The sequence below is a fragment of the Mobula hypostoma genome, chromosome 4 (genome assembly GCF_963921235.1).
Source record: "Mobula hypostoma chromosome 4, sMobHyp1.1, whole genome shotgun sequence".
Classification (NCBI taxonomy): Eukaryota; Metazoa; Chordata; class Chondrichthyes; order Myliobatiformes; family Myliobatidae; genus Mobula; species Mobula hypostoma.
This window is the reverse complement of record NC_086100.1, coordinates 175,054,084-175,072,784: the sequence shown is the minus strand read 5'-3', so window position 1 is coordinate 175,072,784 and position 18,701 is coordinate 175,054,084.

Sequence of the window (18,701 nt, the reverse complement as noted above, 5' to 3'; positions counted from 1 at the left end):
AGATCATTGATGCAGATGACAAACAACAACAGACTGAGCACTGATCCCTGCAGCACTCCATGAGTCACAGGCCTCCATCCATTACCACTCTCTGTCTTCTCCTGCAAAGCCAATGTCTAATCCAATTTACCACCTCGTCTTGAATGCTGAGAGACTGAACCTTCTTGTCCAAGTTCCCATGCAGGTCCTTATCAAATGCCTTGCTGAAGTCCCTTGTAGACAACATCCACTGGCTTGTCTTTATCAAGTTTCCTGGTAACTTCCTCAAAAGAACTCTATAAGATTGGTTAGACGTGACCTGTCACACACAAAGCCATGCTGTCTACCCCTAATCAGTCCCTGGCTATTCAAATTCTCATCTATCCGGTCTTTTAGAATACTTTCCAATAACTTTCCCACTACTGATGTCAGACTCATGGGCCTATAATTTACTGATTTATTCTTACAGCCTTTCCTAAACAGTGGAACAACATAAATTATCCTCCAACCCTCCAGTACCTCACCTGTTACTAGGGTGATGATTTAATTATCTCTTTTAAAGCCCTGGCAATTTCTGCACTTACCTCTCACAGGGTCCAAGGGAACACCGTGTGAGACCCTGGGGATTTGTCCACCCTAATTTGCCTCAAGACAGCAAACACCTCCTACCCTGTAATCTGTATAGCGTCCATGACCTCAATGCTGCTTTACCTCTCTATAGACTCCGTGTCCATCTCCTGAGTAAATAAATATGCAAAATATCAGTTTAAGATCTTCCCCATCTCTTTTGGCTCCATGCATAGATTGCCATTCTGATCTTCCAGAGGATCAATTTTGCTCCTTGCAATCCTTTTGCTCGTAACGTATCTGTTGAATCCTTTACGATTCTCCTTCACCGTGTCTGCAAGAGTAAACTTCATGCCTTCTTTTAGCCATCCTGATTTCTTTCTTAAGTGTTCTCTTGCATTTTGTATACTCCTCAACTACTTCATTTGTTCCTTCGTTCCTATACCTGCTATGCACTTCCTACTTTTTCTTAATCAGGCCTTCATTATGTCTCGAAAACCAAGGTCACGTCTAACCAATCTTATAGCGTTCTTTTGAGGAAGTTACCAGGAAACTTGATAAAGACAAGCCAGTGGATGTTGTCTACAAGGGACTTCAGCAAGGCATTTGATAAGGACCCGCATGGGAACTTGGACAAGAAGGTTCAGTCACTCAGCATTGGATTAGACATTGGCTTTGCAGGAGAAGACAGAGAGTGAATACCTCCCAGAAAACAACTTTCAGCGGTGAAATCTAGGCTCAGGATGATCTGAAGATGGCATAGCTGGGTCCATGCGTGATGTTCAGACAATTTAAACACCAGCCCAGATAATCTGGGGGCTTCACTCTACTCAAAGTTGAGGCTGTGAAACCGCCCCTGGTTGCTGTGCTTCGTGGCTGCAAACTTTGCGGCAATTTGCTCAGCTAATACGATGAACTGAGTAGCGAGGCTTTGGGCCTACTCTGAGTTGCTCCAGGGATTTGGATCTAAGAACTCAATTTGGATCAGAATGCTGTTGTAGTTGCTCGATTCTATTGTTTATATGATGTGTTTGGTGTTTTTTTTTCTCTTTCTCTCTGGTCACTGGGGAGTAGTCTTTTTTTAATTTAATTCTTTCGGGTTCCTTGCTTTGTGACAGCCTGTTAAGCAAACAAATCTCAAAGTTATATAATTTATAAATTCTCTGATAATAAATCCACTTTGAAATATGACAACCTTATGTTTCTTGCAACAGTCTGCGATCTCTCTACAATGTTGTTCCTCTAAATCCTGCAGACTGTTGGATAGGTTATAACATAGCCCCATTAATGTGGTCATACCTTTTTTATTCCTCAGTTCCACCCATAAAGCAGCAACGCACGAGTTCCCCAGTCAGTCCTGACTGAGCACTGCCGTGACATTTCCCTGTTTAGAAATACCACCCCTCCCACTCTATCACATCTAAATCAACGGAACCCCAGAATACTGAGCTGCCAGTCCTGCCCTTCCTGCGACCATGTCTCACTAATTCTTTTTACCAGGTGAGAATTTTATGGAGAGAATAGATCTGTACAGCAAAGGTCAAATGGTATCAATTTATAAGAGAACAGAAGATGATGGAAATACTCAATAGGTCAGGCAGCATCTGGGTAGAGAAACAGAGTTAACATTTCATGTCAATGAATCTATTAGTTCTGTCTCTCTTTTAATTTAGATTTACATTGTCTGTATTAATTTTGTTTGCATTAACATAGCTAAAGATTAAAGGTTTTTTTAGAAGGAGATTGTTATATTAGTGAGTTTGTAACTTTGATCAGGAGACTGAGAGATGGAAATGGTGGAAAAGATCGCAACAAATAAAAGGCAATGAATAGGACCAGTAGAAGTTTGTCAAGTTCAAAGAAGAGAGTGCTGGTGATATAACGTCCATTTTTCAATCAGGGAATCCAAAGTAACCTAGCTTATTTAATTTGATTAACTTCTATTGGACATGTTCAATTTCTTACACAAGATAACATCAAAATTAAATGTCAAAACAGGTAGCACAAGGTTCTATAAAAACCTACAAAGAAAATGTGGTGGAAGCAGTTGAGTGAGCCATCACAGTGTCAAACCTGGTGCTGGTAAATGGGATTGATATAGCTGAGTACTTGATGGTCAGCATGGACATGACTGGCAGAAGGGCTTGTTAACAAGAGATTCTGCAGCTGCTGGAAACCCAGAGCAACACACACAAGATGCTGGAGGAACTCAGTAGGCCAGGCAGCATCTATGGAAATGAATAAACAGTCAATATTTTGGGCCAAGGCCCTTCTTCAGGACTGGAAAGAAGGGGGAAGATGCCAAACTAAAAAGGTGTGGGGAGGGGAAGAAGGGCTACCTAGAAGGAGATAGGTGAAACAAGGTGAGAGTATATTCAGTGGCTGCATCACAGCCTGATAGGGAAACACCAATGCCCTTGAACAGAAAATCCTACAAAAAGTAGTGGATACTGCCCAGTCCATCACAGGTAAAGCCCTCCTCACCATTGAGCACATCTATACAGAGCATTGTCACAGGAAGGCAGCATCCATCATCAGGGGCCCCCACGACCCAGGTCATGCTCTGTTCTTGCTGCTGACATCAGGAAGAAGGTACGGGAGCCTCATGATCCACACCACAAGGTTCAGGAACACTTATTACCCCTCAGTTATCAGGCTCCTGAACCAGGGGGATAACTTCACTTGCCCCATCATTGAAATGTTCCCATAAAGTTCCCATGAGTGGGCAAACTCATGGCAGATGCAATTTAATGTGGATAAATGTGAAGTTATCCACTTTGGTGGCAAAAATAGGAAAACAGATTATTATCTGAATGGTGGCCGATTAGGAAAAGGGGAGGTGCAACGGGACCTGGGTGTCATTATACACCAGTCATTGAAAGTGGGCATGCAGGTACAGCAGGCGGTGAAAAAGGCGAACGGTATGCTGGCATTTATAGCGAGAGGATTCGAGTACAGGAGCAGGGAGGTACTACTGCAGTTGTACAAGGCCTTGGTGAGACCACACCTGGAGTATTGTGTGCAGTTTTGGTCCCCTAATCTGAGGAAAGACATCTTTGCCATAGAGGGAGTACAAAGAAGGTTCACCAGATTGATTCCTGGGATGGCAGGTCTTTCATATGAAGAAAGACTGGATGAACTGGGCTTGTACTCGTTGGAATTTAGAAGATTGAGGGGGGATCTGATTGAAACGTATAAGATCCTAAAGGGATTGGACAGGCTAGATGCAGGAAGATTGTTCCCGATGTTGGGGAGGTCCAGAACGAGGGGTCACAGTTTGAGGATAGAGGGGAAGCCTTTTAGGACCGAGATTAGGAAAAACTTCTTCACACAGAGGGTGGTGAATCTGTGGAATTCTCTGCCACAGCAAACTGTTGAGGCCAGTTCATTGGCTATGTTTAAGAGGGAGTTAGATATGGCCCTTGTGGCTACAGGGGTCAGGGGGTATGGAGGGAAGGCTGGGTTCTGAGTTGGATGATCAGCCATGATCATAATAAATGGCGGTGCAGGCTCGAAGGGCCGAATGGCCTACTCCTGCACCTATTTTCTATGTTTCTATGTTTCTATAATCTATGGACTCACTTTCAAGGATTCTTCATCTCACATTCTCGATATTTTTTGCTTATTTATCTATCTATTTATTTATTTATTTGTTAGTTTGTTTATGTTTTTTGTACAGTTTGCTGTCTTTAGCACACTGGTTGAACGCCCAAGTTCATTGATTGTGTTATGGTTATTATTCTATAGATTTATTTAGTATGCTCGCAAGAAAATGAATCTCAGGGTTGTATATAGTGGTATGTATGTACTCTGATAATAAATTTACTTTGAATTTTTAACTTTGAACTTTAAAGTTTTCAGAACAATTTATGCAATTTACAAAACTGAGCTGATGAACTATGTTTGTCACGAGTAAACTACCATAACAGAGTTTGTGAAGCAAAATTTAAATAAAATAATGATACTTACATAAATTAATGAACCTCAGAGTGACTGTTTAACTTAGTTTTATACTGACCTCATTAATTAAACAGCATTGCTAAACAATAAGAACACAGAACCACAAGTTACAGTTTGTTACAGATATTTGTTAATTGAAAATAATGGGTGGATTAACAATTCCAACAATTTGTGAACCATTTATAGCATTAGACTTTAAATAAAATCTTCTATAGCTAATTTGCTTTCAAATGATATTTCACTGGATTAGAATGTAATAAAGAGGTCATGCTGTAACAAGTTAGCTTGAATTCTTAACAACTTATGGGTATAAAGGCCTTTAAAACTTGCAACACATTCATATGATACAAGGTGCATCTTCAGCCTCAGCCATGTTTTCTCATTCTTTCTCCAATCCCTTCATTACCTTAGAGACCAAAGGTTAATTAGTACATAGAGCAGAGAGCAGAATAGCACAGGAGTGAACTCCTAAACTCACAATATCTGTGCCCAACACAATACCAAATTAAACTAAACTTCTTCTGCCTGCACATGATGAACATATCTCCATTGTATGCATATTCATGTATCTACTTAAAAGCCTCGTAAATGCCAACTATCAAGTCTGCTTCCACCACTACCCCTGGCAGCCTGTTCCAGTCAGCTACCACTCTCTGTGTTACAATAAACTTGCCCTACACATCTCTCTTAAACTTTCCTCCTCTCACCTTACGTGCATGTCTTCAAGTATTTGATGTTTCTATCCTGAGAAAAATATTCTGTCTGTCTACCCCACCTGTGCCTGTTGTCACTTTATAAACTTCCGAATCAGAATCAGAATCAGATTTATTATCACTGGCCTGTGTCGTAAAATTTGTTAACTTAGCAGCAACAGTACAATGCAATACATGCTAATATAGAAGGAAAAAAGTCAGTAAATCTGTACATAAATGTATATTAAATAGTTAAATTCAAAATAATGCCAAACAGAAATAATATACTGCATATAAAAAAGTTCAGTAGTGTTCATGGGTTCTGTTACATACTTCGTGGATATCTTGTGACTGTCTTATGAGGATGATGTAATGGTCTTGCGGAGGTCACATAATGTAATTTTCCCGCCAGTGAGGTCACATGATGACCTGTTCTCACCAGGTATATAAGGGTAGACCCCTGGTGACGCAGTTAGTTTTCAGTTAAATCGTCAGTGAGATACTCCGCTATACTGCGTATTTGCCTTATGACGCAGTTTAATTTTAAAAAGGAGTTTACTGTCTATTGTAAGGTACAGAAGTGTTGGGCCAGCAGTTTCACCAATAGCTGCCAGATTTGTTGATGTACCTTTTCAGTAGTATTGGAGAGTGAAGATGGGAACCTGAAGGAGTCGTTCAGCAGTATTGGAGAGGATCGACCATTATTGAATTCGTTCAAGAAAGAGTGATCTGCATGAGATAACCTCTGCTAAAGCCGAAAAGGTCCTGCAGCGTCTTTTCTACAGAGGAAAAGGTCAGTTCCTTCTAAGCCGTTTATTTCCGTCATCATGAATCCTGCGGACAAGGTAGGTTCCGGCTGGGATCAGCAGTAATGTCAAGTCTTCAAGGAATTCTGTACTTCAGGAAAGTCTCTCCTAATTGAATATAAATCTCTTGGTCTTTCAAATTTACCATTCTAAGAACTGTGTTCTAATTTACCACTTTAAGACTGTGTTCGCATTTACCACTTTAAGAACTAGTACTGAGTTTGACAGTTTGTTGAATCGCCGCATAGCAGTTTACTTCCGGTTAAGGTTTTCGTTTGGTTATCTTTTTACTAATATTGAGCAGAATTTAATAAATGTTTATTTGTTTATAAAACCTGACTCATTTCTATATTCGTTGTTGCCGGTCACGTGACAGTTCAATGTCCATATAAGAATCGTATGACAGAGAAGAAGCTGTTCCAGAATCACTGACTGTGTGCCTTCAGGCTTCTGTACCTCCTTCCTGACCATAACAATGAGAAGCGGGCATGTTCTGGGTGATGGGGATCCTTAATAATGGACGCCGCCTATCTGGGGTACCGATCCTTGAAGATGTCTGGGATACTATGGAGGCTGGTGCCCAAGATGGAACTGATTAATTTTACAACCTTCTGTCCTGTTCAGTAGCCCACCCATGCCAGACAGTGATGCAGCCTGTCCGAATGCTCTCCACAACACATCTATAGAGGTTTTCGCGTGTTTTAGGTGACAAACCAAATCTCCTCAAACTCCTAGTGAAATACAGCAGCTGTCTTGCCTTCTTTATAAATGCATCGATATGTTGGGACCAGGTTAGATCCTCAGAAATCTTGACACCCAAGGACCTGAAATTGCCCAGTCTCTCTACTTTTGATCCCTCTGTGAGGATTGGTTTGTGTTTCCTGAAGTCCATAATCAGCTTTCTTCTTACTGACACTGAGTGCTAGGTTGTTGATGTGACACCATTCAATAGCTGGCATATCTTGCTCCTGTACAGCCTTTCATCTCTATCTGAGATTCTACCAGCAATGGTTCTATCACCAGCAAATTTATTGATGGTATTTGAGCTAACCTATCCACACAGTCATGGGTACATAGAGAGTAGAGCAGTGGGCTAAGCACACACCCCTGAGGTGCGCCAGTGTTGATCATCAGCGAGGAAGAGATATTGTGGACTTCCAGTTAGGAATTTGAGGGAGATCACTTGTAGTACCAGAGGAATATATTACAGAGGATCCAACTGCAGACGGAGGTATAGAGGCCCAGGTTCTGTAACTTATTAATCAGGATTGTGGGAATGATGGTGTTAAACACTGAGCTGTAGTTAACGAACACCATCCTGACATGGGTATGTATATTGTCCAGGTGATCCAAGGCTGTGTAAAGAACCATTGAGATTGTATCTGCTGTAGACCTATTGTGGCAATAGGCAAATTGCAATGTGTCCAGGTCCTCGCTGAGGCAGGAGTCCATTCGTGACCAACCTCTCAAAGCATTTCATCACCATAGATGTGAGTGCTACTGGGCGATAGTCATTAAGGTAGCTCACAGTACTCTTCTTAGGCACTGGTATAATTGTTGCCTTTTTGAAACAGGTGGGAACTTCCAACGGTAACAGTTAAAAATGTCCTTGAATACTCACACCAGTTGGTTGGCACAGGTTTTCAGAGCCTTACCAGCCACTCCATCAGGGTTTACCCTCCTGAAAGATAACCTGACATAGGCCTCTGAGACAGAAATCACAGGGTCACCAGGTACTGTAGGGATCTTCAAAGCTGTAGTTATATTCTTCATTTCAAAGCAAGCATAGAAGGCGTTCAGCTCATCTGGTAGTGAAGCATTGCTGCCATTCATCCTATTGGTTTTCACGTCTTAGGAAGCAATGTCCTGCAAACCCTGCCAGAGTTGACATTTATCCGATGTCGCCTCCAACCTCGCTCGGAATAGCTTCTTCTCTCTTGAAGTAGCCCTCTGCAAGTCATACCTAGTTTTCTTGCCACAGACCTAACCCTCAGCAGACAATATACATCCTGGATCATCCATGGCTTTCGGTTTGGGAATGTACAGCAAGTTTTCTTAGGCTCACACTTATCCAGACAGGTTTTAATGAAGTCAGTAACAACTGCAGCACACTCATCCAGATTCGAAAGTGAATCCCTGAATACAGTCCAGTCCATCGATTGAAAGCAGTCCTGTATTTCCCTTGTCCATACCTTCTTGGTCCTCATTACTGGTGCTGCAGTCTTCAGTCTCTGCCTATACTCAGGGATTAGAAGTACAGCCAGGTGATCAGACTTCCCGAAGTGAGGGTGTGGAATAGTATGGTAGACATTCTTGATGGTGGTGTAACAGTGGTTCAGTGTGCTGATTCCTCTGGTACTACAAGTGATTTGTTGATGGTAATTATTTAGTGACTTTTCAAGCTTACCTGGTTAAAATCCCCAAAATGATGGTGAAAGCAATGGTCAGGGTGAATTGTTTCATGCATATTGATCCCATTGCTCCATCATCTAGAGCCTTCTATCAAGATTCAAGGGTATTTAATGTCACTTCCAGTACACAAGTTTAAACTCATCTGCACCCGTTCTCATTACACAGTACAACAAAATAATTGCTACTCCAGATCCGTTGCTACAAAAAAAAACACAATAAAACCAAGAACAAAGTAGTAAAAAAACACAATCAACATAAATACATAAGATAGCTTACATACTGAGATTGACTGTATCCCCATAAAGTGACGCGAGGCACAGGAGTGTCAGTACATACAATGACTCTGACTGGAATTGATAAAGTAGGGATGATGGGTGTTTGGTGGGGTGGGTTTGTGTTGAATAGTATTACTGCTTGGGAAAGCAACTGTTTTTGAGTCTAGTGGTCCTGGTGTGGATGCTACATAGCCTCCTCCCTGATGGGAGTGGAACAAGCAGTCTATGAGTAGGATGGGTGGAATCCTTTATGATATTGCTGGTCCTTTTCCGGCAAATTTTGGTGTGTGCGTGTGTATGTATATATATATACACTTGATAGCAGGTAGCCTGGTGCCAGTCATGCATTGGACTGTTTCGATTTGTAGTGCCTTCATGTCCGCCACAGCATGCCAGAATGCTCTCCACCGTACATCTGTAGAAGAATGTATCTGCATCAGTGCTTTCGCCCCACCCGGTCTCCAACACTCCAAAGAAAACCAGCCAAGTTTGTCTACCTCTCCTTTTTGCTCATACCCTCAAATCCAGGCAATACCTCGTCAAAACCCCTTCCAAATTCACCATATACTTCCTGTAATGGGATGACCAAAATTGCAGGCAATACTTCAATTACAGCTTAACCAAAGTTGGGCTCACCTTTGAATATTCTCATTGACTAACATCTAAAGCTCATCGTGGTAGAGAACTCCAAGGATTTGCAACCTTCTCATCATCTCAATCCTGAATAGGTTTATAACATAGTAAAAGGCTCTTTGGCCTATCTTGTCCTTGACAACCTGATTTACCTGCCTAGTCCCATCTACCTGCACCTGGACCATAGCCCTCCATACCCCTTATGTCAGCATTCCTATTGAAGTGTTGCAATTAAACCAACATCCACCAGTTCTGCTGCTAGTTCGTTCCACACTCGCAATACTCTTTTCGTGAAGAAGCTGCTCCTCATGTCCCCCTTAAATATTTCACCTTTCACCCTGAGCCCATTTCCTCTAGTTCTAGTCTCACCCAACCACAGGGGGAAAGGCTTGCATGTATTTACACTATAATTTTGCTTGCCACTCAAATTAGGTAAAAAAGCCAATAGAACATTGCCCTCTACCCTGCTGTTCTCAAACCTCTACCCTGCTGATCTCAAGCCTCTACCCTACTGATCTGAAACCTTTACCCTACCAATCTCAAACCTCTACCCTGCTGATCTCAAACCTCCACCTACTGATCTCAAACCTCTACCCTGCTGATCTCAAACCTCTACCCCACTGATCTTGAACCTCTACCCTGCTGTTCTCAACCTCTACCCCGCTGATATCAAACCTCTACCCTGCTGATATCAAACCTCTACCCTGCTGATCTCAAACCTCTACCCTGCTGATATCAAACTTCTACCCTGCTGATCTTGTTGGCAGTCCAGTGGGTTAAAAGTAAGCATGGAACTCAAATCAAATTAACCCAAAATGGTCCTGATGAAAGGTCTCGGTCTGAAACTCTTTTCCATAGATGCTGCCTGACCTGTTGAATTCCTCTGGCATTCTGTGGGTGTTGCTTTAATTACTAGCATCTGCCACTTTTCTCCTGTTTGTGAACTGAAAGTGGTGCATTGTTTGGTCTTAAATTAGTTCAGAGCTCTCCTTTGAATTGAGTCCTTTCACAGAAATATTCAGTCAGTCTGTTATCTGAATTTCTGAGGAAAGTGATTTTGGAATTACTGGAGGCATTCCAACATTTTGCCCTTAGAGTGCAGTTAACTTTATTTCAAGTACAGTGATGTGAATTGGAGTTAAAGATGATTGTGAAATTTGGAACATGTTCTAGTGCTTTGGATATTTTGAATTTGTTCAAGAATATAAAATGGTTATTAGGGATTCCACAGCTCATTCTGCACGGCTTCTAGGGAAATAAAAATGTGGACAGATGAAAAACAGATTGCCAGTATAATATCGCCTGACTCATACCATCACACATGGCTAACAGCTATTCACTTAGGTTCCACAACGACAGAACAGTGCTATAATCAAGCAACTTTTCTACAGGTGAATGTCAGACGGCAGATTCAGGTGCAGTAACGATCTCAGGGATCTATGAATATGTATGTATTTCTCAGCAATGATCAGAATTGGAAAAGAACAATAATCGTCCTTTCATTCCCCATTCACCAAATTACAGGAAGGATATAAATAAGGTTGAAAGAGTGCAGAGAAGGTTTACAAGGATGTTGCCAGGACTTGAGAAACTCAGTTACAGAGAAAGGTTGAATAGGTTAGGACTTTATTCCCTGGAGCGTAGAAGAATGAGGGGAGATTTGATAGAGGTATATAAAATTATGATAGGTATAGATAGAGTGAATGCAAGCAGGCTTTTTCCACTGAGGCAAGGGGAGAAAAAAACCAGAGGACATGGGTTAAGGGTGAGGGGGGAAAAGTTTAAAGGAAACATTAGGGGGGGCTTCTTCACACAGAGAGTGGTGGGAGTATGGAATGAGCTGCCAGACGAGGTGGTAAATGCGGGTTCTTTTTTAACATTTAAGAATAAATTGGACAGATACATGGATAGGAGGTGTATGGAGGGATATGGTCCGTGTGCAGGTCAGTGGGACTAGGCAGAAAATGGTTCGGCACAGCCAAGAAGGGCCAAAAGGCCTGTTTCTGTGCTATAGTTTCTATGGTTTCTATGGTTTCTTCCCTCCTGGTATAATAAAGTTGTCTATTTTGATGTTGCATGAGATTAGACATAAAGATCAGAGGTTAAGGGTGAAAGGTGGAATGTTTAAGGGGAACATGAGGGGGACCGCTTTGCTTACGGGGCGGTGCAGGTGCGGAATGAGCTGCCAGTAGAAGAGGTGGATGCGGGTCTGATTTTAACATTTAAGAAAAATTTTGGATGGGGCATGGAGGGCTATGGTCCGGTGCAGGTCAAAGAGACTATACAGATTAATAGTTCAGCATGGACTGGATAGGCTGAGGGCCTGTTTCTATGCTGTGGTGTTCTGTGACTTTATGATTAGCTAACATAGCATAGAGCAAGGCATGACTTAGATTGGCTGTATAGCTTTGTATCACAATGATAATACATTTTTCATCCTGTCACTTCTCTAAGTCACTCCTACACATTATCAGAATCAGAATCCTGGTTGTTCTCACTGACATATTTTGTGAAACTTGTTTTGCAACAGGAGAATATGGCATCCATATGTAACCTTCAGGCTCTCCCAGCTCGTGTTCGTCTAGGGGAATCAGCTTTCGGCCCCGCCAGACTGGGTAATCACGTGTGTGTGGATGCTGTGTAACGTACCCCCAGCTACAAACCCACAACGCAAAATGTCAGACAGTACACCATATGCAATTAAATGATAGACTTTATGAATCTTAATCTGAATATAGGGTTAGTAATGAAAATAAACAAAACAAAAAAGGGCCCAAGTCAAAGTCAAAGTCTCTTCCACCATCGATCTCCCCCGAACGTCGCCGACCTTCAGACCCTCAGATTCCAGTCCACTCCATCCAGTGGTCTACCAGCTCTCTCCACACGCGTTCTCTCTCTTCAACTCCCCTCGACAAAAGCATGAGAAAACCCGGCTCCCAGACACACAAGAAAGAACAACATTTCTCCCATTGGATGGCCACTGAATGCCAAAGTCCCGTTATCTCTATTCATAACCCAAACATTACTGCCACAGAGAAACCATTACCTTAACAGTGGAACATTACATTAGCCTTAGCAGTGAAACTTTACAGCGTGTTACACATTAAAAGTACCATAAGCTATAATAACAAATCCAGTGGATTCCACTTAATTGGGCTATCAGTTAATCGGGACAGCCACTTATTGGGACAACCCTTAAAGAACAAAAAATAATCAAGAAAATAGCTGGGACTCCGTTTTGTTTATTTGGGACATTGGTGCCTAACTGGGGTCAAGGACTATTGGGGAACAGTTTCTTTTTTTTATCACTAATTTTTTATTGCAACACCAACAAATTACATTCAATACAACCAATTGCCAATTACATTTTAACTATTTAACCCAGCCACCCCCAACCTTCATCATGATCCCTCCTCCACCCCTCTCTCCCCCCCATCCCTCTCCCCTCCACCAACCAACTGAATACACAGACAAAGCATTCCTATTTTAAAAAAAGATCGTTTAAGTTAGATATCAAATTTGTCCACATTAAGATTGTGTTTGGTCGTGCATCATTTACTTTTGCTGATGACAGTTCCAGGTAAGAAATGTCCAAAAAACTCCGAAACCAGTGAATATTTGAAATATCATGGGGACTTTGCTTTTTCTTTTCCGTAAGGGAAAGGTGGGAGTCATCATTCAGAAGATGTACAGCGGGGTCCATTGGTAATTGTACCCCCCTTAGTTCTGTAAGAGTACTGATAACCTTCCCCAACAAACCAAAACCCCTGGACATTCCCATACAACATGTATAAAAGAGCCAATGGCTCCATGGAGGCAAAATGAGCAATATGGGTCAGGAACCAGTCCCATCTGATGTCTAATTCTCGGTGTTTTTATGCTCTATGACAAAATTTCAAGTGTATATACCGATGATTTGGTTTTTTCGAAGCACCGGCAGCATTATCCCAAATCTCATCCCAGTCTAAGTCTTGTCCCAATTCAGATATGGCCCTATCCCAGGCTTTCATTCCTGATGTGGGCATATATTTCTGGGAGTTTAATTTATCATAGATATACGACACTATCTGTTCTAGAGCGCTCTGTACCCAACTTAAAATGGGATGGTCCTTTAAATCTGACCCGCCAGGGAACGCCGTAGGCTTTACAAGCTGATGTTACTCTAAAGTAGAAGAAAAGAGAGAGTTTATCAATATTATATGGAGATATCAGTTCTTGAAAGCTAAGGATAGTACTTGCCCCATTAATATCTTGAAGAGTAGTAATACCTTTATCCTCCCAAGTTCTGTTAGTGAATGGTTTCCCCCCAGATAGAAAATGATTATTATTCCATAATGGAGATAATTTGCACCATACGCTTTTAAATTTTAGGAATTTTTCTGCTGCTCTAAACACTTGTAGCATATGGGTTAAATTTGGACCGTAATACAAATCACATTTTTTGGTAGACATACCTATAAGGAGAAAGTCCTTCAACCTTATTGGTGCTATTAGCTCTTGTTCTATATTTTTCCATGATGAAACTTTATCCTCCTCCATCCAATAGGTAAGACTTTTTAATACAAATGCCCAGTGATACAATTTAAAATTTGGACATGCCAATCCCCCATCCGACTTTTTGAATTGTAGAGCTGGCGGTTTTATATTGGGTCGTTTACCGTTCCAAACATAGCATCGTAGTAAGGAGTCCAACTTTTGCCAATATCCTGCTGGAGGTGCAAGTGGGATCATTGAGCTGATAAAATTAATGCGGGGTAAGATGTTCATTTTAATGACCGATATACTGGCTGGGACTGATGCTGGCAGGTGTCTCCATCTATTCATATCTTCTTCTATTTTTATCAAAATTAAAAAGCCACAGATGATAGGGAAGTATTAACTTTAACACCCAAGTAGAGGACCTCATTTGTAACCTTAATCTAGGGAGGGAGAGACACCTTACTTTTATCCATATTAATCAGCATCAGTGCTGATTTTGACAAATTAACTTTGTATCCTGAAAGAGATCCAAATTGCTCCAGTGCTTTTAAAACATTGGGGAGAGCTTGTTGAACTTTTGCCATATAAAGTAGTGTGTCATCTGCGTAAAGTGATATCGAATGTGAAGTTGTACCTATTGCAGTAGGGGAGATCTGAGGAGAGTTTCTAATTAAATGTGCAAGCGGTTCAATAGATATAGTAAAAATTAACGGAGACAAAGGGTCCCCTTGTCGTGTGCCCCATCCTATGTCAAATAACTCTGAGAAACCTCCTCCTACACATACCCGGGCTGAAGGATTAGCATACAGTGTTTGAATCATATTGATAAATTTATCGCCGAACTTAAATTCTTTTAGAACTCTCCAAAGATATGGCCATTCAAGATGATCGAATACTTTTTCAGAATCTAGAAATAGCAGGCCACAGGCCAGCGGGATTTTATGTGTTGCACTCAGTATGTGTAAGAGCCGGCGAATATTATCAGATGCGAGACGCCCCCTGATAAAGCCCGTTTGATCTGGGCTAATTATTTTCCCAACTACTGTCTCAAGTCTACTGGCTAAGACTTTGGAAAATACCTTGAGGTCGGCATTTATCAAGGAGGTTGGACGGTAATTGGCACACTCCAAGGGGTCCTTACCGGGCTTAGGTATAACTGTGATCAGGGCTGCGTTTAGATCCTATGGAAAGCGCCATTTCCAAAAGCATAATTTAATGTTTCTAACCATACTGGTCCAAGAATATTTCCAAAGTGCTAGGTAAAGTTCTACAGGTATGCCATCTATACCTGGTGTATGGCCCTTATTTGTAGCCTTGACTGCTTTAAGTAGCTCATCCAGTGTAATAGGAGAGTCTAGAGTTTTTGTGTCCTCTAGTGACAACATAGGGAGGTCTAATCCACTAAAAAAAAATCTGAGAAGTATTCTCAGAAGGAACTGAGCCACTTGCATACAGTTCTTTAAAGTAATTCTTGAATGTCTCATTTATTTCCTCTGTTGAAGATACTACTCCACGTTTAGCACATCTGATCATTGGTATAGACCTTTTAGCTTCCTGTTATTTGAGCATTCGTACTAAAAGATGGCTCGGTCTGCTACCTTCTGCATACTGCTGAACAGTTTCTGACTAGTATCAGACACGTGCACTCGTGTGGTTGTTAGACACTGCACCATGCTTAGAGCGAACAGTTTTTAAATAGCATCAGTTGTATGTGCTTCTGTTTATAAAGCAGTGACTTTTGTTACAATAGTTGATGAGAAATAAGTGGTAAGACAAACCAGAACTGTTTTGCTCACTGAGCATTCAGGCTTGCAGATGCCAGAAACGGCCTGGAGTGAAAATGAAACGATTTCACTACTTCAAAAAGTTAGGAACTACAAGAATTTGGAAGTACTGACAATCATCTTGAATGTTACAATTAAAATGAAGATTTGGAGGATGTAATCATTAAAGTTTGTATGAAGGCAGTGCATTATCTACACTACCAATCTGTGCTTATTTTATTCATTTACAGTAAATCAAAAGAACACAGTGGTGTACTCTCTGATCTCACCTGTGGCTCCAAAGAACTGTTTGCATGCAACAGTGGTTCTCCACTTTGACAAGTGGGCTGAACCATGTGAGGGTAGTCTGCAGCCTCATACCCTGGTGAGATAGGGACATGCCTATCCTAGCATGTGAAGGCAGCTCCTGCACACTGGGCAGATGAGATCCACAGTGTGATCTGACGGTCAGGAAGGCAGCTCTACAATTCTGTATGGAGAGTGAAGGGCATGACGAGGCACAGAAGAGGTCATGGTCAACCACTGAAACCAAGGAACCTCAGTTGTGACATCTACACATACCAATGGGCCCAGACTTCAGAGGTCGAGAGAGTGGTACTGGCCCAGTGCAATGGCAGTACCACTTTAAAAGCTCCCCTGCAGAGGTTTCCTGCCATCGTCAGATAAGACAGACAGCCACTAAACCAACTATTAGGAACTAATACAGTTTTATAGTACTGTGGTAGTATTGATAGTGCTCTAATTTGCTCTATATTTCATTTAAATACATAATTTAAATGATAGTTTGTCTTTTTTATACCTCTTTAACTATTTCCATGAAAACTCGGCTGCTTGGGGCAGCTCTTGTTTGATATGTCCCAATGAATCAGAATCTTTTATATATAAAAGGATAAATAAATTGTACAAAAAGAGAGTAAAATTGTGAAGCAGTGCTCAAGGGTCCATAGACCAATCAGAAACCTAATGGTGGAGGGGAGCAGCTGCTTGTAAAACATTAAGTGGTGTCCTCAGACTCCTGTACCTCCTGCTGATGTTGGTAATGAGAAGAGGGCATTGGTGAGAGTCCTTAAGGATGGATGCCGCCTTCTTGGGGCATCATCTTTTGAAGATGTCCTCGACGTTGGGAAGGCTAGTGCCCATGATGGAGCGGGCTTAGTCTACAAACTTCTGCAGCTTTTTTCGATCTTGTGCACTGGAGACTCCATATCAGGCGGTGATGCAACCAGTCAGAATACTCTCCATGTAAGTCGGTAGAAATTTGCTAGAGTCTTTGCTAACATACCAAATCTCCTCAAACTCCTAATGAATTATAGCCACTGGCACGCCTTCTTCATGATTACATCAATATGTTGGGTCTAGGATAGATCCTCTGAGGTACTGATGCCCAGACATTTGAAATGACTCACCTTTCCACTGCTGTAGAACCTGAAGGTTCAGTCAGTAGGCAGGACAATATTCAGGATGGTTCTTTTAGTCTGAATGAATATGCCACAGTTTTCACCAATTTCATCCTGACCTGTGTGGATGAGAGAGTGCCTTTGAGAACATATCAAACTTGCACAAATCAAGAGCCATGCATGAACCAAGAGATCTGTATTCTGCTGAGGGCTAGATCTATGGCATTCAAGACCAGTGATCCAGAACTACACAAGAAGTCCATCCGTGTCCACTTATGGAAGGCTTGTTTAAGGGTGAGAAACAATTCTTTTTGAAGTTAGAGATGGAATCAGTAGCACACTAGCTCTGACAGGGTTTGCAGGCCATTACTTCCTACAAAACAGAACCTAACATCATGAATGGCCTCACTCCCAGATGAGCTCAACGCCTTTTATGCATGATTTGAAAGGGAGAATAAAACTACACCTGCGTGAATCCCTGCGGCATCTGGTGACCCTCTGATCTCTGTCTCAGAAGCTGATGTCAGAACCTCTTTTAATAGTGCTAACCGTCGCAAGGTGTCAGACCCTGATGTACCTGGAAGGGCTCTGAAAGTCTGTGCCAACCACCCGGCGGGTGTGTTCAATCTCTCATTGCTGCATCTGGAGGTTCCCACCTGCTTCAGAAGGGTGACAACCAAGTGCTGAAGAAGAGCAGGGTGAGCTGCCGCAACAAATATCGCCCAGTTGCACTCACATCTACTGTGATGAAGCGATTTGAGAGGTTGATCATTCCTAGAATCAACAATAGAAATACCTACTGTTGGTAAGCTGTTTATTGACTACAGCTCAGCAATCATCATCATACCCTCAGTTCAGATCAACAAATTCCAAAACCTCTGCCTCTCTCTGCACCTGGATCGTTGACTTCCTCATCAGGAGACCACAGTCAGTGTGGATCAGAAGCAGCACCTCCTCGTCGCCGAGAATCAACACTGGTGTACCGCAAAGATGTGAGCTGAGCCCACCGCTCTTCTCTCCCTACACCTGCGATTGTGCGGCTAAGCACAGCTCAAACACCATCTATAAGTTTGCCAATGGCACAACTATTGTTGGCAGAGTTTCAGATGGTGATGAGAAGGCTGACAGCAGTGAGACGGATCAGCTGGTTGACTAATACCACCAGATTCAGGAACAGTTATTACGCCTCAACCATCAGGCTCTTGTACCAAAGGGAGAACTTCATTCAGCTTCACTTGCCCCAGCACTGACATGTTCCACAACCTATGGACTCACTTTCAAGGACTCTTCATCTCATGTTCTCAATATTTATTTCTTATTTATTTAATATTATCGTTTCTTTCTTTTTGTTGTCTTTTTCACATTGGTTAAAACCCAGTTGGTGCAGTCTTACATCGATTCCACTATGGTTAATAATGTATTATGGTTTTACTGTGCAGGCACACAAGAAAATGAATCTCAGGGTTGTATGTGGTGACATATATGTATTTTGATAATAAATTTACTTTGAACTTTGAGCTTTCAACATGCAATTTGTGCATTGTGTGGATGGTGTTCAATACAGAAAAATGTCACTAACAAAGGTTTACTACAGAACACCACCTGGCTGCACACCTCATCTGTTGTCACTAGTGATGAAGGGAAACCTCAATTAAGGAAACGTTGTCATGGAGGTGTACTTTTCCTTTCAGAACAGTATGTTGTGTTGGAGGTTTGT